General features: G+C 44.1%; 1 pseudogene across 1 annotated transcript; it reads right to left on the bottom strand.

Moving 5' to 3' along the window:
- Positions 1-1,360: 1,360 nt before the first annotated feature.
- LOC311593855 (F-box/LRR-repeat protein 19-like) lies at positions 1,361-6,067 on the bottom strand (annotated as a pseudogene). The gene is made up of 4 exons: positions 5,896-6,067; positions 5,727-5,775; positions 4,256-5,585; positions 1,361-1,478 (listed from the first exon to the last, which is right to left on the bottom strand). The product of its transcript is annotated as an F-box/LRR-repeat protein 19-like (transcript).
- Positions 6,068-18,901: the final 12,834 nt, after the last annotated feature.

Genomic DNA, 18,901 nt, shown 5'->3' with positions numbered 1-18,901 from the left:
GTCCTAGAGTCCCTTGTGTGTGAGTTCTTTCACACACAGGGGCTTTCACTGGTTGATTACACACTAAAGGTTTTTACTCTTCTGTAAGAAAACAAAGTGCAAAACTTTACCAAACTGACTACGTTTAGGGGTCTCTCTGAAGTATGATTTTTTTCTCATGATGACTAAAACTGCTGCCACACACAAAGTCTTTACCACATTGCATACGTTTTCTCTGCAGTATGTGTTCGTTTATGTATCTGCAGGTAACTGTGTTGTGAAAAGGGTTTGTGACATTGGTTACATTTTAAGGTTTTTCTTCAATGTGTTCTGTTACACATTTAAATATGTGTATGACTGGTTTCATATATAGTTTCATTATTGGTATGAAACTATAATGATTGGCAGTTCTACTGCATAGCTCAGGGGCTAAGAGCACTAATTGCTCTTCCAGAGGACACTGGTTCAATTCCCAGCACCCACATGGCAGCTCACAATTGTCTGTAACTCCAAGATCTGACACCCTCACACAGACATATATGCAGGCAAAACAGCAATGCACATTGAAATAAAAATAAATAAGTTAATAAAAAGATTACTTTTTAAGATAATTGGTCCTTTCTTTATAATCACAAATTGCAGTCTGTCAGTGAAAATCAGCAACTGGCTAAAAAATTATCTTGCCTGCTTTCACTTTGTTGATCTATAACACGCTGCTTAGTTGTGAATATATGTAGGTTCTTGGGAATAATTTGTTTTCTTCACCTGCAATGTGAAAAAAGTTTTCATGTAAAAATATTGGGGTGTATACTGTTTTTACATAGCCATTCACTAAAAGAAAAATAGAATGTAATCACTTTATAATGCTTGGAAGTTGTTTGTTGGGATATGGAAGCTATAAGAAAAAATAAAGTTGTTGGAACGTGCCTTGCTTCATCTACCAAGTGTGTGGTGTGTGTGTGTGTGTGTGTGTGTGTGTGTGTGTGTGTGTGTGTGTGAATATTTCCTCCTTATTTTTCTTCTTTGCTAGTGACAAGCAAAACTGGCCCCCAGCTGCTGGCCAAAGGGAGAACTGGCTCCAGTAAATCAAGCCAGATTCCATCAGAGAAGTCTGGTGAGTGATCAGTCACCAACTCTATGTCCTGCCTCACTTTACCCTGTAGTGTTCAAGCTGGCCTTCAGCAGAAATGTGCAGGGGCTTCACCTTATTAAATACACTCACAGGATTTCTATGCAGTATGAACTTTTTCATGCCTTCGAAGATAACTGGGACATGTGAAGGCTTTACTATACTCATTAAATTCATAGGGTTTCTCCCCAGTATGTTTTATGATATTGGAAACGACTGTGATGTGCAAAGGTTTCACCATATTAAATACCTTTAGAGTATCTCTCCACAGTGAATTATTTCATACCTTTGAGGATGGATCTGATGTGCGAAAGCTTTACCATATTGAGTATATTCAGGGTGGTCCTCTCCCATGTGACTTCTTTCATACCTGTAAAGATAGTTAGAGCATGTGAAAGCTTTCCCACATTCATTACACTGAATTAATTTTCCTCTATGAATTAATTTTAAAGTTGGGTCTAATGGTAAAGAGGAACCAGATATTAAGGTTTTATCACTTCGTTTACATTCATTGTGTTCCCCTTCTTCATGTGTTGAGTCTGTGAAGATACCTATGGTAATGAGAGCATTTATTACATGGCTCACATTTATAGCATCGTTTTTCTATATGTTTTTCATATATTTAAGGAGAACTGGAAGAACTCAGAGCTTTACCACGCTGACGGCATTCACAAATTTTTCTATAGTGTGAGTCATAACACATTTGAAAATTGAACCAGGACAAACAGAATTTTCACATTCTTAGTACTCATAGAGATTTTCTACAGTGTGAGTTTGTGGAGGTTCACAATGATGGTGGAAAACTAATTAATTGTAAACTTGTATCACATTCATAAAGTCTAATCAATCTGGGAATGCCTACATATCTCCTCATTGTTCTGGAGAGAGGGATGTGGCTTCTTTCACTATCCCTATGCTCACATGGCTTGTATCCATTGTGACATAGGATACACCCATTAAGAATAAAAAATGAAAGGTTTCCACATTGTATTCAGTTTGATTCTTGTTCCTCACAGACATGGTATGAGATTATGGTTTCTCCACAAAATTCATGGTTATCATAAACTGCCCTTTCACTGATCTTAGCAACATTACTACAAGTCTATATGTAACACTAGCAATGCTATGGACTTTTTGTTTTTAGAAGGTTTAGGACACATACCCATCACATATTCAATGTGTATTCCTTTTGAAATATCTAAGTGGTATAAAACTAAACCGACTGGCAGTTCTACAGCACAGCTCTAATCGGGCTACGATTCAAATAGTGACATCAGTTAAGTCATTGTTTTCTTGTTTCAGTTCTTAGATGAACGTCTTAAGAACACAAATCGGGGCTGGAGAGATGGATCAGAGGTTAAGAACACTGTCAACTCTTCCATAGGTCCTGAGTTCAATTCCCAGCAAACACATGGTGGCTCACAGCCATCTATAATGTGATCTGGTGCCCTCTTCTGGTGTGCAGACGAACATGCAGGCAGAGCACTGTATACATAATAAATAAATACATTGAGGAGAAAAAAAAAAAAAAAAGAACACAAACCAGATTCCTGACATTGAGATGCGTGGCTTTGTGAGAATGTAATAATCATCACAGAACTTAAAGCAGTGGGGTTTTGGTTTTTTTCATGTTTTTGTTCATTTGGTTTTTTGTTTTTTGTTTTTTGTTTGGTTTTGTTTGGTTTTGTTTATTTGTTTGTTTTTTGAAGATTCTGAGTTTTATAGCAAACCGTATTGTACAGACTTGGGGTTTTAGGGGTCTAGACCAGCTGGGTCCCACATTTGCCCCTTGCCAGGATGCTTTCTTCCCTCCCTCAAGCGACTCCAAGGTCAAGCCTTTCTCCAGCCCCAGGACCACCCCTCCCATCTGCCTTTGGTCTGCCCAGCCCCCACACCCAACCCAGGCACCTTCCTATAACCTGAGGTATGTGGATAGATTCCCCTGCCTCAACACCATGTGGTGCAATCCAGTTCCCCCTGGCCTAAATTGAGTGGGACCTGGACCTAACTCCTCCCTCAGGCTCTTGAAACCCCACACTCACACTGGAAGAAGGAAAGGGATGGGGAGAGGTTAGAGGGGAGGTGCCAAGAGTCTGTTAACTAAGTTCCCACAGCAACTAAGAGGGACTGTTTCCAGACTTAGCGCTGATTTCCAGAAGGGTCCATTGGCTGCTATTTCCATGGAAACCAGGAGTGGCAGTTCCCTGGGCAAATGGGACACAAGTTTCCATGACAATGAAAGAATGGGATGAGCCAAGCTGGAGGAGTCCCATCTTGCCCATCTTTAAGCTGACATCCCCCATCAGGTCAGAGTGGTGGAGCTGTTAGAGACAGTAATGTAAGAGAGCTGGGGGTGGGACAGACCAAACGGGGTGCCCACTAGCCCAGTTTAGGTAAAGCTGGACCCCTCACATCACAGTCCCCCAGATCAGAGATTCCCCTGGTTCAGTACAGATGATTGTTCAAGTACTATGTAGAGAGCCAGGCAGGGGTCTGGGCTACCCCTCACCACTCCCCTGGGCCATAAGCTGAACAGCAGGTTGACTCGCAGCCCCCACTCCTTGTAATAGCTGCCATTTTCAGTGACGTTCAAGGAGTCAGGGTCAGGGAAAGAACTGAAATCTGGACAGAGGGAAGGGAGAGGGGTAACCCCACAGAGAGGGAACGAGCCCCACATCTGCTCCTCTCCCGGGCCCCAGTCCTGGCATTTCCTGGTTTATAGAGCCCCCTATCTAACTACTGGATCCCCAACTGCTCCTCTGGTTTCCCCTTTTTGGACTCCCATCCCACCCAAATGGTCTTTGTTCACTGGACCCTGTTGGTCTGCTCTCTGCCCTCCCCGCACCCATCCATCACCTCCCACAGCCCCGTGGCTCCCAGTATCCTGCCACCTCACTCTTCTCTACTAAAGACTTGCACCTTCACCTCCCCACCATCCCTTTGGCTCAGCACCTCCCCCGTACCTCTTGACCCACGCACCCAAGGGGATAGACAACGAAGCAGGTGGAAGGCAGAGATGGGAAGCAAAGATCCCCAAAGATATCAGTGCAGGTAGAAAAGGAGAAGGCTGGCTCAAGTCTCTGGGCAGAAATCCCAAGATATTAAACTGAGGAGTGTCAAGTCATGAAGAAAATAACCTGGCCTCACGTTAGGGGGTGAAATGAAGGCAAGAGGTCCAGGATCTGGGAGTCTTTAACATCCTTAATCCAGTGGAGGTCCAAGAAGCACGGTGCAGGCAGTGTGGTGGAGCCCAGAGCAGAGACAGAGTGCAAGGGACCACCCAGAAAGCACCAACTCCTGCAAGCCTTGCAGTCGGTTCAGAAGCCACACGAGCTGCTTTTTGTGGAAAGACCTGTCCAGCTGAGGTCCAGAGCACATGGCTGGCGGCAAACAACCCCATTAAGCATGGGTGGGGTCATCGACTTCCTCCGTCTTAGTTCCATCCGAGGCCACAGACGCTTGTTGTAGCACCGGCGGCTCAAAGTCCGGCAGACTCGCATGCAGACACATAACTCTTTGAGTCCAAGGTGCTGGAAGACATGGAGAAACCCAAAGAAAGGCAGATTGTCAGGCTCAGGGCTTGGGGTGGGGGCACATAACTGTGGAGGCTATGGTGATGGGGCAAGGGCCAGAGGACAATAGAACAGTGGTCCCCCACTGCCAGGGCATTTAGCCCACTGCTACTCCATGGTTTTCCTTCTCGCCAGAGCTGCCCCAGGCTGGCTGAAGGCCATTCCAGGCCTCCCCAGGAGCTTTTTCCTCACTAAGCGATGTGCCCTAGGAGTTTGAGTCTGTGTCTGAGTCCTAGGAGGAAGAAGAGGTATCAGGCACTTGCTCCAGCAGCTGTTACATACACTTGAAACACTCAAGTTTCTCCCTCTGTGGTGATGGGAATAGCACTGCCGGACCCTCAGTAGAAGCCATAGGTGGCTTGAGTTTCTCCAAGTTCTCAGGAGGGAGCCCAGGGTGACAGGATGAGAATGCCAGGCTGGGATTCAGAACCCTGGGGGACAGAAGGCCAGAGCTGCCTGGGTATGCTCCACGGAGGAGGCAGGCATCTACACCCACCTTCTTCAAGTGCATCTCTTGGCCTCCTTTCACCTTTTTCCTTGGGGTGGGAGTCTCATTTCCTGCCTCCCACTCCTTTTCTTTGGGGGCCCAGACACATAGTCAGGAGAGGGACTGCAGGTAAGGATCCCTTTCTTCTGAGCAGAGGTGGAGGTGGTGGCTCCTCTGTCAGCTTCCATCCACCCCCTCACCACTGTCAGCCCTATGGCGCCATAGACCCTCACCTGTATCCTTGTCCATCCTGGGTACCTTGGGGGCACTCCCAGCAGTAGGGGATCTCTGAATTGATAGCACCCTGAGCCTTTCCCATCTTCAGGCAGCCAGGGTGGATGATCTCGTTGCAGACTGTACACACCATGAGGCTCAAACCAAACTTATCTTCCTCTCCATCCACCTTCCTCCTTCCCAGCTTACACACACAAGAGGCATACATCAGTGTGTGGGAACATGGGCGCAGTGCAATGCCAAAGCAGTCAGACCTGCTTCATGTGCCCACCCCGGCAATGCCCCCAGTTTCCTCATGTCTCCTCAGAAATGGCAGTCCCCGCACTCAGTTGACACACGCACACAGCTGTGTGTGGGAGCACGGGCGCAGTGCACTGTTTCATGCGCCTGCTCCACAAACGCCCCCAGCTTCTTCATGTCTCCTCAGAGATGACAGTCCCCGCACTCAGTTCGCACACGCACGCAGCTGTGTGTGGGAGCACGGGCGCAGCGCACTGCCGAAGCTGGCAGAACTGCTTCATGCGCTCGCCCCGCCGATGCCCACAGTTTCTTCATGTCTCCTCAGAAATGGCAGTCCCTGCACTCAGATCGCACACAGGAACGGCAGCAGCAGCAGCAGGTTCCATGTAGGTGCACTCCAGCCCTAGGGCCCTGGCTGCGCGACATTGGGGGTGTCAACACCACCGAAGGCTCTCACCTGTCCGGGGAGCCATCTCCTGGCGGTCGGCAGCCAGTGGCGGCGCAGGGCGGGGAAACACTCAGAATGCCACGGTCCTGAGGGCGCTCGGCCCCTCCCTCCAGCGGAAGGCAGGACAACAGCGAGTGAGGAAAGGCCCTCCCACCGGCTGCTGCAAGGACCTTCCAAGGGAAGGTCGAGCTCTGGGGGGCTCAATCACTCAGCCACTCCAGGCCAACGGGGTGCTCCTTGGACACAGGGTGCTCAGCTTCTGCCCAGGCCCCACTCAGTCCCGGTACGAGTCTCAGCTTCCCACCCCCAACTCTCCCCAAAGCTCCCCTACCTTTAACTGGCCCCTTCCCAGCTCCAACTGTCTAGCAGTCCAGAGAAAGATCCAGGGCTCCCAACCATTGCCGGGGTTCAAATACCTCCCACTGCTGGTTCAAGGGGGCGGGGGGGGGGGGTCGCTGCAACCTGACACTCTCCCCTGGATCCCCCTGACACACAGAGACAGGGCAAAGAGGGGGGTCGGTTTTTTCATTTTTTAACAATGTTGCTTTTCTTTAAAACTTGCAGGGCACATTAAAATTTCTTCTGCAAGACATGTATCAGCTTGCACATTAAAATTACCCTCCATGTCTTCTAGAACTTGACAATGTTCTTCAATATTATGGTCTTCCAAATTGTAGCTTAAAATATAGTACCAGAAATATATTATATATTATTGGAAATTAGGAAAATTGAAGTGATTACATCCAGAGTTTCTAAGAACCATGCCTGATTTATTCACCTCATTATTCCTCATTCTCAATTGAAATTGCAGAAGAACATCAGTAACAGAGAAACATTTGTCCCCTGACTTTATAAAGCAAAACATAATTCAGTATTACCTACAGCAGCTTGGTTCGTGTAGGTCTCCAGCATCACATCCTTGTAGAGACTCTTCTGGGAAGGATCGAGCAAAGCCCACTCTTCTCAAGTGAAGTTCACATGCTCATCATTATAGGTCACTGCATCCTAAAGTATGCTGTACATGTGCACACAGAAAGCAGGATACTGACATCACTGTACATGTCTGCGCCATTGACAACATAGTCGTGTAACTATGGTGCTTCCTCCACTCATTTCCAGACACAGAAGTTCTACTGTAACCACAAAGTCATTTTAGAAGGAAACTGAATAATGAGTTTCATCTCCATCATGGGCCAGCCTTGACACACATGCTTAGTATTTGGACAGGACACAGTGTTGGCAAATTCCAAAAAACCATCTGATGCTTTATCAATTGAGCTATTTGGTTTTTCTGGCTCTTCTGCTGCCAAAGCCGCTCCTTAGCTAAGGAGTCTATTGTTTAACAGCAGGTGGCTGTGACAGTTTCCTGCTGTAAACAACAGGAGGTTGTAAAAGAAAAACCTTAGTCTGCTTTTAAGCTTAGTGGCTGACTTAGGCATCCAACAGTGGCTTGCTGGAAGCTAGAGACCTGAAAAAGGCCAAGGAATAATTCTGGACTGGCTTTCTTGTGGCCAAGCTAGACAAGGAGAGGGGGGAAAAAAGAGGAAAAAAAGACTTTACACATACACTCATACAAGTAAAATAAACATGGGCTTTGAACAGCAGATTCCCACAAGCTTTCCTGTGGTGATGGCGTTGATTTTAGCAGTCTCTTTTGCGAAGAATGCAGCAAATCCAGGCCGTCCTCGGGGGAACCAGGGCCTGGCTGTGGCTCTTCCACTATATCAGCACAGGTAAGCAATGAGACATGCAGACAGGTACACATTCATACACACAAGGGAGTTCCCAATTTTACACACACACACACACACACACAACAACAACAACAACATGTAGACATTTACACATACATATACATATCTATTCACATGTGAACATATATACACGGACACATAGTAAATGGGTAGGACAGGCTCTAGCAAGCCCCTCTCTCTTTTATTCTTGTCCTAGGTTTTTATCTCCCCTATACAATCATCACAGAAAAGAATTACAGTAGGACTATTGATTTTAAGTTATTTCATTAGAACTATATCTAACTGAACATTTTTTACGCATTAAAGTTTAAATGGTAGTTTTATCTATAAGCTCACTGAGTCCAAAGCAGAAGCTTTATCTTCTTCTTATTTCATGTGTACATTATGTATTCAAAACAAGAGTTTTTGGTGTCAAGGTTGTTATCAAGAAACAGGTGTCTGTCCTGTCTTGTATAGAAAACAATTTGTTCTTTGTTTTTATATTCATATGGTCTTTCTTATTATGGTAAACACCTAGAACTCAACCTGGACTAAACCTAGAATGAATGCATTCCCTTGATCATTAATGTGGTTCAATCTTGCTTTTCTTTCTGGTGTAACTCATGTGGTTCGCAGAACTCCTAGCAGTTTTTTGCTAATTTGTAGGAGAGTTAGATGTTACTTGAATCTATTCAGAAATCACTATCATAAAATATATAATCACCTTCATAGGATTAGGCAGGAAATCTGCATAATGCATTATGCCTGACACATGGAAAGACAGTGTAGCAACAGGAAGCAGTTTTGAGGCAAAATCACTTAGGCTTTTCCTAAACAAGGAATACAGCAGTGAAAACGACGGGCTGCCTCCAGAGGCTCACAGGCTTGCTTTTGACAATCCTGCATAGCTCTTGGCATTTGTCATTTCTGTGTCCTTTGGACAGGAAATAGCCTTGCAAGAGAAATGCCAATTAACAGACATAGAGAGAGAAGCACACAGATCACACATCAGAGAAATTGTAGGAACAATTACTAACTACAATAATGATGGGCAAGCTGCGTATACTTGCTCATGCCTTTAATCCCTGCACTCAGGAGGCAGATCCTGACTCCCTTCAAAAAAAAAAAAATCAAGCAAGCAAACAAAAGAGATAGAAAGAACTCAGAGGTCTTTACTGAAGTTCCTACAAAGAATTATACATTCACTCCTGTTTGATATTCATCTTCCATAACCCTGAAGTATCCCAGTTTACACTGTAATATTAGTAAGATTTTACTAAAAGGGAATGCATGCTTAAACATTTATAAATGAACAGAAGGAATTAATAGCAATATAAATATAATAAATATAAATAGCAATATAAATAAACAAAATAGGGCAGGAGAGATGTCTCACCAGTTAAAAGCTCTTGCTGGTATTGAAAATAATTGAGGTAAGCTGGGCATTGGTGGTGCATGCCTTTAATCCCAGCACTTGGGAGCCAGAGGCAGGCAGATCACTATGAGTTCGAGGCCAGCCCAGTCTACAAAGTGAGTCCATGACAGCCAAGGCTACACAAAGAAATACTGTCTTGAAAAACAAAAAATAATAATAAAAAAATAAATTAGGAAAAAGAAAAAGAAAAGTGAAGGAAAAATAATTGAGGTCTATTGTCATTATTTACACGGGGCTCACAACTATTCATTATTCTAAGTTCAGGAGCTCTGACAGCAGTGAAGAGGAGGCACACGTGATATACATGTTCATGCATACAGGAAAAACACTCATAGTCATTCAAAAATTCAGAACAAACACATGTCACATGCCTGAAATGCAATGACTCAGAAGGCACAGGTCGTATTAATATCATGAATACATGCTATCCTAAAAGACAGAATACACTCTGCCAAATTTCAAAATTCAAGATGTGGATGAAGATCAGCACAACAGCATATGCTTCCTTGTACAAAAACCTACATTCCAAGAACTTCCGCTTACTTTATTAAAAACAAAAACAAAACAAAACAAAAAAACAAAAACAAACAAACAAACAAAAAAACAAAAAACAGGGAGCTAGAGAGATGGCTCAGAGATTAAGAGCACTGTCTGCTCTTCCAGAGGTACTGAGTTCAATTTCCAGCAACCACGTGGTGGCTCACAACCATCTCTAATGTGATCTGATGCCCTCTTCTGGCCTGCAGGTGTACATGAAGGAAGAGCATACATAATAATAAATAATAAATCTTTTTTAAAAAATAAAAACCAGCCAGACATGTTGGCTCACATCTAATCCCAGCACTCTGGAGCCAGAGTCAGGTGTATCTCTAAGTTTGATGCCTGTCTGGCCTACATACTTTCAGGACACCTAGGACTATACAGAGAAACTTTGTTTTCAAAAACAGAACCAAAAACAATGAATTCAAAAATATAAAAACACCAGCAAATTAGCTTAGCACTAGGTAGCAATTGCTTCTACTATATCTTATGTGATTTAGCGATAGAGTCTATACTGATGCAGGCATGACAGCATGAGAAAGAGGCTGACTGATCAGTTTTAACCACAACACAGTAGACACAAAGAACAGGAAATGGATTGAGTCTATAGACAACCAAATTTCATCCCAAATAAGGTATCCTGTTGAATAGTTATTAATATTTATAATTTTAAGATAATCAGTGTTTATCCCTTAACCAAAACACCACACAGAGAGACTAGGATCTGTTTAATTAGCAGAGAGCATAACACTAAGCAATAATTACCCTATCCTAAACCTCCAAGCTAGTATACCTTCCTCCCATTCAGATTTCACACATTATACTTGCTTTTTACTGTCTCCTAGGTCCAGTTCATTTCTCCTGGTGTTGCCTGGTCCTGTCCACAGGCAGCTTTCCTTTCCTTCCTGATCTTTCTCCTCCCCTCACTGGACCAGGATGTCCCACCTAGTCTCTGTTATTGCTCAGCACTGGCTAGTTGACTTTTATTGGCAATAAAGAGAACAAATGGTGACACAACTTGACACAACCTTGACTCCAGAGATACTTGAAGTAAACATCACAATGCAAAGTAGATAGTAGGGTAGAGAAATCAGCATTTGAATGAACAAGAGTAAACTATACACAATACACCAACAGAATCTAGAAAGGCTCCTCCTACAAAAGCATCCATAAGCTCCTCAAAGAAAGCCACAAAGGCCAGACAAGTGTTCACAGACAGCCTCTAATCTAGGAGCTTTTTGACTCAAACAACTGCATTCTCACCCTGGTTACTATAGGTTTATGGTCATCCTGTGATGCAAATGCATTTAGTATAACGGTAATGATCCTATTAATCTGCAACAGCCTGTACTCTGTGCTAATGCCCAAAGCAACAGCCTGTACACTGTCAAAATGCCCAAAGCAACAGCCTGTACACTGTCCAAATGCCAAAGCAACAGCCTGTATACTGTCCAAATGCCCAAAGCAACAGCCTGCACACTGTCCAAATGCCCAAAGCAACAGCCTGTACACTGTACAAATGTCCAAAGTCACTTCTGATGATGACGACAATCTCTTTATTCACACATCTTATAAAATCATTAAACAAGTTCTATGTTTCCAACACACAATGGCACAGAATAGTCCTTCTCAGTCTGGGAAATATGAATGTGTACACAGTGAGGGGAGATTAGACCAAGGCAAGAAACTCAGCAGGGAAAACACCAAATCCTGCAGCTCTGTCTCACACACATGGATCTTCATGTCAAAGGGCTTAGATGCCCCTATTCCTGTACCTTTTCATACATCCCTCAGTTTGGCTACTTCCTCTCACTATCTGCATCTCTCTACGCAGATTTCTCAATGGCTTAGGCGTCTCAACATCTTGTTTGTGGTCTCAAAATGCAACTCAGGCTTCATCCTCACAGCTTCTATGCAGTGAACTCTCACAGTCTCCTCACTGGGAATACGAAGCTGCCAAACATAAATAGCTGGGACATTGCTGAACTGAAACCACAGAGGAAGATTTTCTGAATCTTGCATCTTTCTTGTTTCCAGAACCAGCACAATAAGGCGATCCTGTCAAGATTGGCTTCTAAGTTGGGATGGACCCTGCCACGATTGAACCACAGTAGCAGCAGGTTTTCTTAAAGTTTTTTCTTGCAACTAGGAGTCAGTTTGCATACTCTTTCCACTTATTTAAGGCTTAGCAGGAGGAAGTATTGCCCTTAAGGCACCTTGTTAGGCTTCCAACCAGATCAAGGGCTCTCTTTCTTTTCTCCTTGAAAAGTCTTGCCTCTGTTTCAGCATCTGACTGCCATCTGAAACTGCCTAGTACTGCTTTTCTCTGCAAACCGCAGACTTTGTGTTTACTTCTGGCCCACGTTTCCCTTTTTTTATGTAGTACTGAGTGAGTCACAGGTTTTAACCATTCAAAAGGTTCAATGTTCCATCTAAGAATCAGCCCTGATTTTCAATTCTGTCTCAGGGCATGGGCATAATAAGAAACATTTTGGGAAATACCACACAAATGTCCTCTAGCTAAATTTTTCCCAGGGTCTATTTTATGCAGAATCCCTATGACCTTAACTTCCTCTTTCTGCACTACTCAAAACACTCTGACCTTCCAGGTCCTACAAGAACAGCCGATTAAGCTCAATTTCTGATATTTTCCACATTCCTCCCAAAGAGAACTTCCTAAGATCTGTCCAACAGCAAAATCTCTTTTTGCGTACCATTTTTTGTTTTAACTTGCTCTATCCTCTAATCAAAAGCATCTCAGGTAGTAAGTGGGAGTTTGGGATGGTTCTATCAGATCACAGTCCATTATTTGGGAGCTCAGGATAGAAAGTCAAGCTAGAAAGTTGAGGCAAACACCATGGACAAACATTGTTTCCTGGCTTGCTCTCTTGCAAGGTCACCCATTTGGCTGCCCCAGGCCCATTTGCTTAGGGATATTACTCACTGGAAGAGCCTTCTCAAATAAATTGTCAGTCACACAATCTCTCACAGACATAGCAACCATTATGATGAGAGCATGCTGTCAATTGAAGCTCCCTCACATGGCTGTAGGGTCTGAAATGTTGAAAGCTGAAGTTAATTAGGACACAGAGAAGTTAATATATGAGAAAGTTTGAAAAACACCAAATCAATATGTTAATCATATCAATCACTCAGCTGGAAAACACAGACTTGCTAAGAAATGATAGGCAAACATTTAAGATCAAGAGACAAGTAACACTGTTTCTCCACAGAGAGTTCACAAAGTAACAAACACTAAAGGAACTCATAACACACTCAAAATCAAGTAAATAGATACCAAAGAGAAGAATACAAAGAATCGGGGAGCAGCGGCAGCACCTGAGGCAGGACACTGAGCAGTCTTTGGTGCAGTCTGGAGCCCTGGCCTCACTTTCTATTCACTCGCCCGGCTCCATGTTCTAGGATAAAGATGGAGATCTGGGTCACAAGTTCAGGGCATCGTGAGGCTGGATTCCCCACCACTACCACCCTCGACCCCCGCCCACCCACCCGAATCCACATGGATTTCCCCCATGATGAAGTGTGAGCCTGTAGTATGGCAGACACAAGCACCCACTGCCCCAGCAAGAAACTCCCAGACTCAGGAGTGTCACAAGCAGAGAGTTTACACTCAGAATCCGGAACAAAAGAGGCAGGCCAAGAGCAAGTGGTACAATTAACAAGAGAGGTTTATTAGCAATACAAAGGCAACTACAGCAAAGGGCGGCAGCTAAGGCTCCAAGGCCAAGCCACCAATACCATTTCATTACACTCTTAAAACTATCTTAATTCTAATAGGAGTAGCATTTAGCATCTTATAATATCAATGTTCTGGGAGCTTATGCCATTAGGGTATACGACCTGATATCGTGAAGTTCTGCCGAACAGGTTCGCTGCTGCGACTTGAATCAGTTCTCGGGTTGTTATTGACAGCATGTCTGTCCGCTCCGTCCGGGGGGAGCGCCCCGTTGGCTGGCAGCATTTCAAGTGATCATGGTGACAGAGAGAGAGAGAGAGAGAGAGAGAGAGAGAGAGAGAGAGAGAGAGAGAGAGAGAGCGCTAGAGAGAGAGCTGACTGCTTCTTCTCAGGGTTTTTATACTTACTTTAACCTTACCCTCTCTAATTCACACATCTGGCTTTCTGCGGCACTCTTATCACTAACTTGCAGTCGTGGCTGCTCCTAGGTCAGAATTTACTACTAAGGTTTTATCTATCACTCACACATCTGGTCACACGTCAGCTTTTTGGGCTGTCAGCTATTTTCTACGCTGGGCTTTGAAACAAGCCCTGACATGTCCTACACTGGGCTTTGAAACAAGCCCTGACATGTTTATTACATTCCACCCCCTGACACCTGAAATGATGTCAACATGAAAGGTGTCATCCTGGTTAAGCCATCAATTGTTGGCTATTGATGGTTAAACAGTTGCCTTACAGGGCTGGGGTTTACAAAGTCATAATGGCGCAAACTTCTAGTAATTAAAGTAAATGGTTTCCTTAACTTAGCTTCCATATGCAAACGTTTTAAAATTCTATATCTTCTATTCATTTCATACCATGTTTTAAAAGCTGCAAATTCTAATAACATTTTATCCATCATTGGTGCTATCAGGGCTCTAAAGACTCGCTCGGGGCGCCAGCCTCTCCAGAGACTGAAACGCCCGGGTACCCGTCCCCTTATTAATAAAGCCTCTTGCATGTTGCAACCGAAACCTTGGTCTCGCTGGTTCTTGGTGGGGGTCTCCACGTTAAGACCACCGTGCTGGGGGTCTTACACCCTCGGAAGCGCATCCCTCCACCGTTCTTCCTGTCAGGCAGTCTAGAGCCTAGGGCTCCCAAGGCCTCAGGGCGCCGCCCTCTCATTCTCACGGGGTCTCCCCAGGGAAAAGGAGCGGTGATCTTGGGGGCGGGGCTTGGAGGGGCGGGACAAGGAAGCAGGATGACCCAAGGCTTTCAAGAACAGGGTACTACAGAGTGGAAGTCAGCCACAGACCAGCATAAAGCAGACCAGTAAAAAGCAGAGCGTGGTGACGCACGCATTTAATCCCAGCACTTGGGAGGCAGAGGCAGGCGAATCGCTGTGAATTCGAGGCCAGCCTTGTCTACAAAGCGAATCCAGGACAGCCAAGGCTACATAGCGAGACCCATTTTGAAAAAAAAAAATTTTTGTAAAAGCACATATCGTCCAGCCTGGTCTACTAAGTGAGCCCAGGACAGCCAGGGCTAAAACAGAAAACCCTGTGTCGAGAAACAAAAGCAAAAATAAAAACAAAATTACGTATCATACTCTGATCAGCAATTCTTTGGCTGGCTGCCCCAACCAGTGACAGACACACTCTGTGGCAGAGGTGTAGATGTGGTGCATACAATCAGAGCCCTGCTTCCTTCTAGATTATAACGTGGGCTTTCCAAAGCGTGCTGTGCCATAGTTGCCACAGTGAAAAACCTATTTTATCGGAACCAGGGAGATGGCTTCATTCCCAAAGGCACTTGCCTAGCAAGCCTCATGACTTGAATTGAATCCAGAACACATGTAAAAGTGACAGCAGGTGTTGGAGATATGGCTCAGCAGTGAAGAACGCTGGCTGTTCTTCCTGAGGATCCATGTTCAATTCCCAGCACCCACATGGCAACTCACACCCATCTGTATCTCCAGTTCCAAGGGATCCAGTGTCATCTTCTGGACTCCTCAGACACCAGGAATGCATGTGTTACATAGAAATACATGCAGGCAAAACCATCATACATATACATTTTTTAAAGGTTAGAGGTTGAAAATAGACTACACAGAGCTTTCCTCTGACTATGCAGATACACACACACACACACACACACACACACACACACACACACACACACACGTAGGGGGGGGGACAGAGGGAGGGAGGGAAGCACACACACAAAGTACATGTTCTTATGCACACACACACATTCACAGAATAAATTCTTTTTTAATAAAAATATATTTTTAAAGACTTATTTTATTATGTATACAGTGTTCTGCTGCATGCCAGAAGAGGGCAACAGATCACATTATAGATGATTGTGAGCCACTATGTGATTGCTGGGAGTTGAATTCAGGACCCTTGGAAGAACAGGTAGCAACACTCTTAACCGCTGAACCATCTCTCCAGCCCCAATAAGTCCTTACAATGTTTTAAAAGACTGTATGTGCTCTAAGTCTCCTTACACTGTTTGGGTTTATCATGTGCTGCTAGAAAATGAGCTGGTGTTAGGTGACGAGAAGTGCAGGGCCATTTCCAACATGGTGGATGTCACACCACCCAGGAGCTCAGTCTCTGGGATCTTCACTTTCTTCAGCTGAGGAGACATGAAAATACCCATTTGCAGGGACATGAACTAAAAATCCAGTCAGGTCAGCACCACATTAGCCATACAGCAGTGGTGCCTAGCCAAAGAGAAACAGGGCATGTTACTGCATTCCCCTAACTTTAGCAAATAGCTGAGATAAACACACACACACACACACACACACACACACACACACACACACACACACACTCACACACATCTTTAAAGAAAAATAACAACACAAAACAATTCATTCTGTCTTTGTAACTGCACTCATTGGAGCTTTCCATGTTTCATCTAATAAGTGTGTGTGTGTGTGTGTGTGAGAGAGAGAGAGAGAGAGAGAGAGAGAGAGAGAGAGAGAGAGAGAGAGAGATTGTAGGCTCAATTTTCTTTTTTTTATTTTCTTTTTTTCCTTTTCTTTTTTTCTTTTTTTTTTTTTGAAACCAGGTCTCTCTGTGTAGCCTTGGTCGTCCTGGACTCTTTTTGTAGACCAGGCTGGCCTCGAGCTCACAGCGATCCACTTGCCTCTGCCTGCTGAGTGCTGGGATTAAAGGCGTGCACCACCATGACTGGCTCATTAACAATTTTTATCAAATCATATCAGGAAGATGAAGGCAAAAATAGGAATAAGATATCAATCCCCTAGAAGTCCAGCTTCAGTGACAGAGTCATGTCAGCTAGTGGTAGTCAGGGCACTGTTTTTGCTTGTAAGCCTCAAAAAGTCTCTAGCTCAGTTATTAAGAGTGTACTTTTCTGAATCTCAAACTTGCTAAACAATCAGTTTTGACAAATTCTTGTAAGGGCAGTTGTCATTGTTACCAATCTACATATCTGAATTCTATCCTTTGTTTTTATTGTTGTTTTGGATTGGTTTTTTGGTTTTTTGTTTGTTTGTTTTTTGTTTCTGTTTTTCATTTTGGTTTTTCGACACAAGGTTTCTCTTTGCTTTCCTGGACATGCTTTGTAGACCATGATGGCTTAATCACAGGCATGTGCCACCATGCCGTAATCTCTAAATTCTTTCCAAGGGTGGTGATCGAATCATGAATGTGCTCACCTGAAAAAAGATCAAGCACTCACTTGTTAATGCCTGGCTACGGCTCTGGAGAGGTCCAGGGTGGGGTCTCAGGTGCTGGATGCGGATGCCCTTCCAGTTTGCTTTATCTCTTGGGTGGCCAGAGCTGATGGCTCAGGCAACAGATCAGGATTGAAAGAGAAAGGAGGGAAGGGGAAAAGGAGCCCAAGGATTATTCTCTAGGGACGGGCTATACTGCGGCCAAGGAGAACTTAAACTGACCACAAATTTTCTATGGCTGAGGCTGTAAAACCGGATTCTGGCTAGAAACTGCACAGGGGGGTTGTAAAAGCAGGCTCTTTGATCTGTACATAGACCTCTTTGCTGAGATCTCAAATAACTTGGTATAAACTTAGGCTTATTAGCAGTAGAAGGCTGATGACCCTGAGTCTACTAACTTATTTGCAAATCTACAGAGAAGTAAGAAGTAAGAGAGCGATAGAAAATAAACCACTCACACACATGCATTCAAGAGAAAAGGAGGATGAAATTAGGCATCTTAACTTCAACTGAAGTCAGGTTTCCCAATTTCAGCACATACATTCAAGAGAAAAGTTTCAAGAGAAGAGGTGGATGAAGTCAGGCATCTCAACTTTGACTGAAGCTTCCCAATTCTCCAGGCATGTTTATTGTAGAAGACCGTATTTATACTTCTGAGAAAAGGGAATTACCTCATAGTCAAAAGAGTACAATTTTTAAAAAAAGATTTATTTATTTATTGAGTATACAGTGTTTTGCTTGCATGTGCGCCTGCACACCAGAAGAGGGCACCGGATCTCATTATAGATGGTCATGAGCCACCGTGTGCTTGCTGGAAATTGAGCTCAGGACCTTTGGAAGAGCAGGCAGTGCTCTTAACCTCTGAGCCATCTCTCCAGCCCTAAAAGAGCACAATTAATCACAAAACAGATGAATTCTAAAATATAACAGGTTACTTGTTTTAAGTCTAAACATTTCTTATCTATGTATCCATTACATAAGTTCATAGTGACTTCAGAATGACGAGGTTGACAGGGTCTAAGGTAAATAGGGTCTGAAACTTACAAGAGTATACAACTTATCGATTAGGACATGTAAGACCTGGGGGCTAATTCCTACATTCTAGAGCCCAATGAGACATGAGAGTGCAGTCCAAAGCAAAAAGCAAGGGATGCTTTATTGATCCATCGAGATGGAGTCTACCAAGCTCTATTGAGCTGGAGACCCCAAATAAGCAAAGCTTGGGTCTCTTATACTCTCACAGAAGCAGAAGTGGTGGTTAAGCAGAGTTGTTGGTCCATGGTGGGTCTTAAGAATGCCCTTTAAAATGATTGATTACTAGTTATTTTATCCCTAAGGGGGCAAGAGCTCAGCTTGGGTACCATGTGCTGTCAGGTGTTTGGGACAGGTATGAGGGTGTGGTTTTTCTTGGAAAGTATAGAACAGCCCTGAGGCCATCTCAGAAGGTACCTTCCCCAAACCTAATCAGTCAGTCAGTCAGTCAGTCAGTTAGTCTTGAAAGCTTCAGATAGTCTCTGTAGGTTAACTGTATACTTTCACCAGTTGGGGTGTGCTTGGTTAAAAGAAACAGAAAAAATAAAGAAAAGAAAAACAAAGATGGGGGCCTGGAGAGATGGCTCAGTGGTTAAGAGCACTGTCTGCTCTTCCAAAGGACCTGGGCTCAATTCCCAGCTCCCACATGGCAACTCACACCTGCCTTTAACTACAGTTCCA

This window comes from Acomys minous, assembly GCF_964271855.1.
Source record: "Acomys minous genome assembly, chromosome: 3".
NCBI classification, from domain to species: domain Eukaryota; kingdom Metazoa; phylum Chordata; class Mammalia; order Rodentia; family Muridae; genus Acomys; species Acomys minous.
This window is presented reverse-complemented; position numbering and strand designations above follow the sequence as displayed.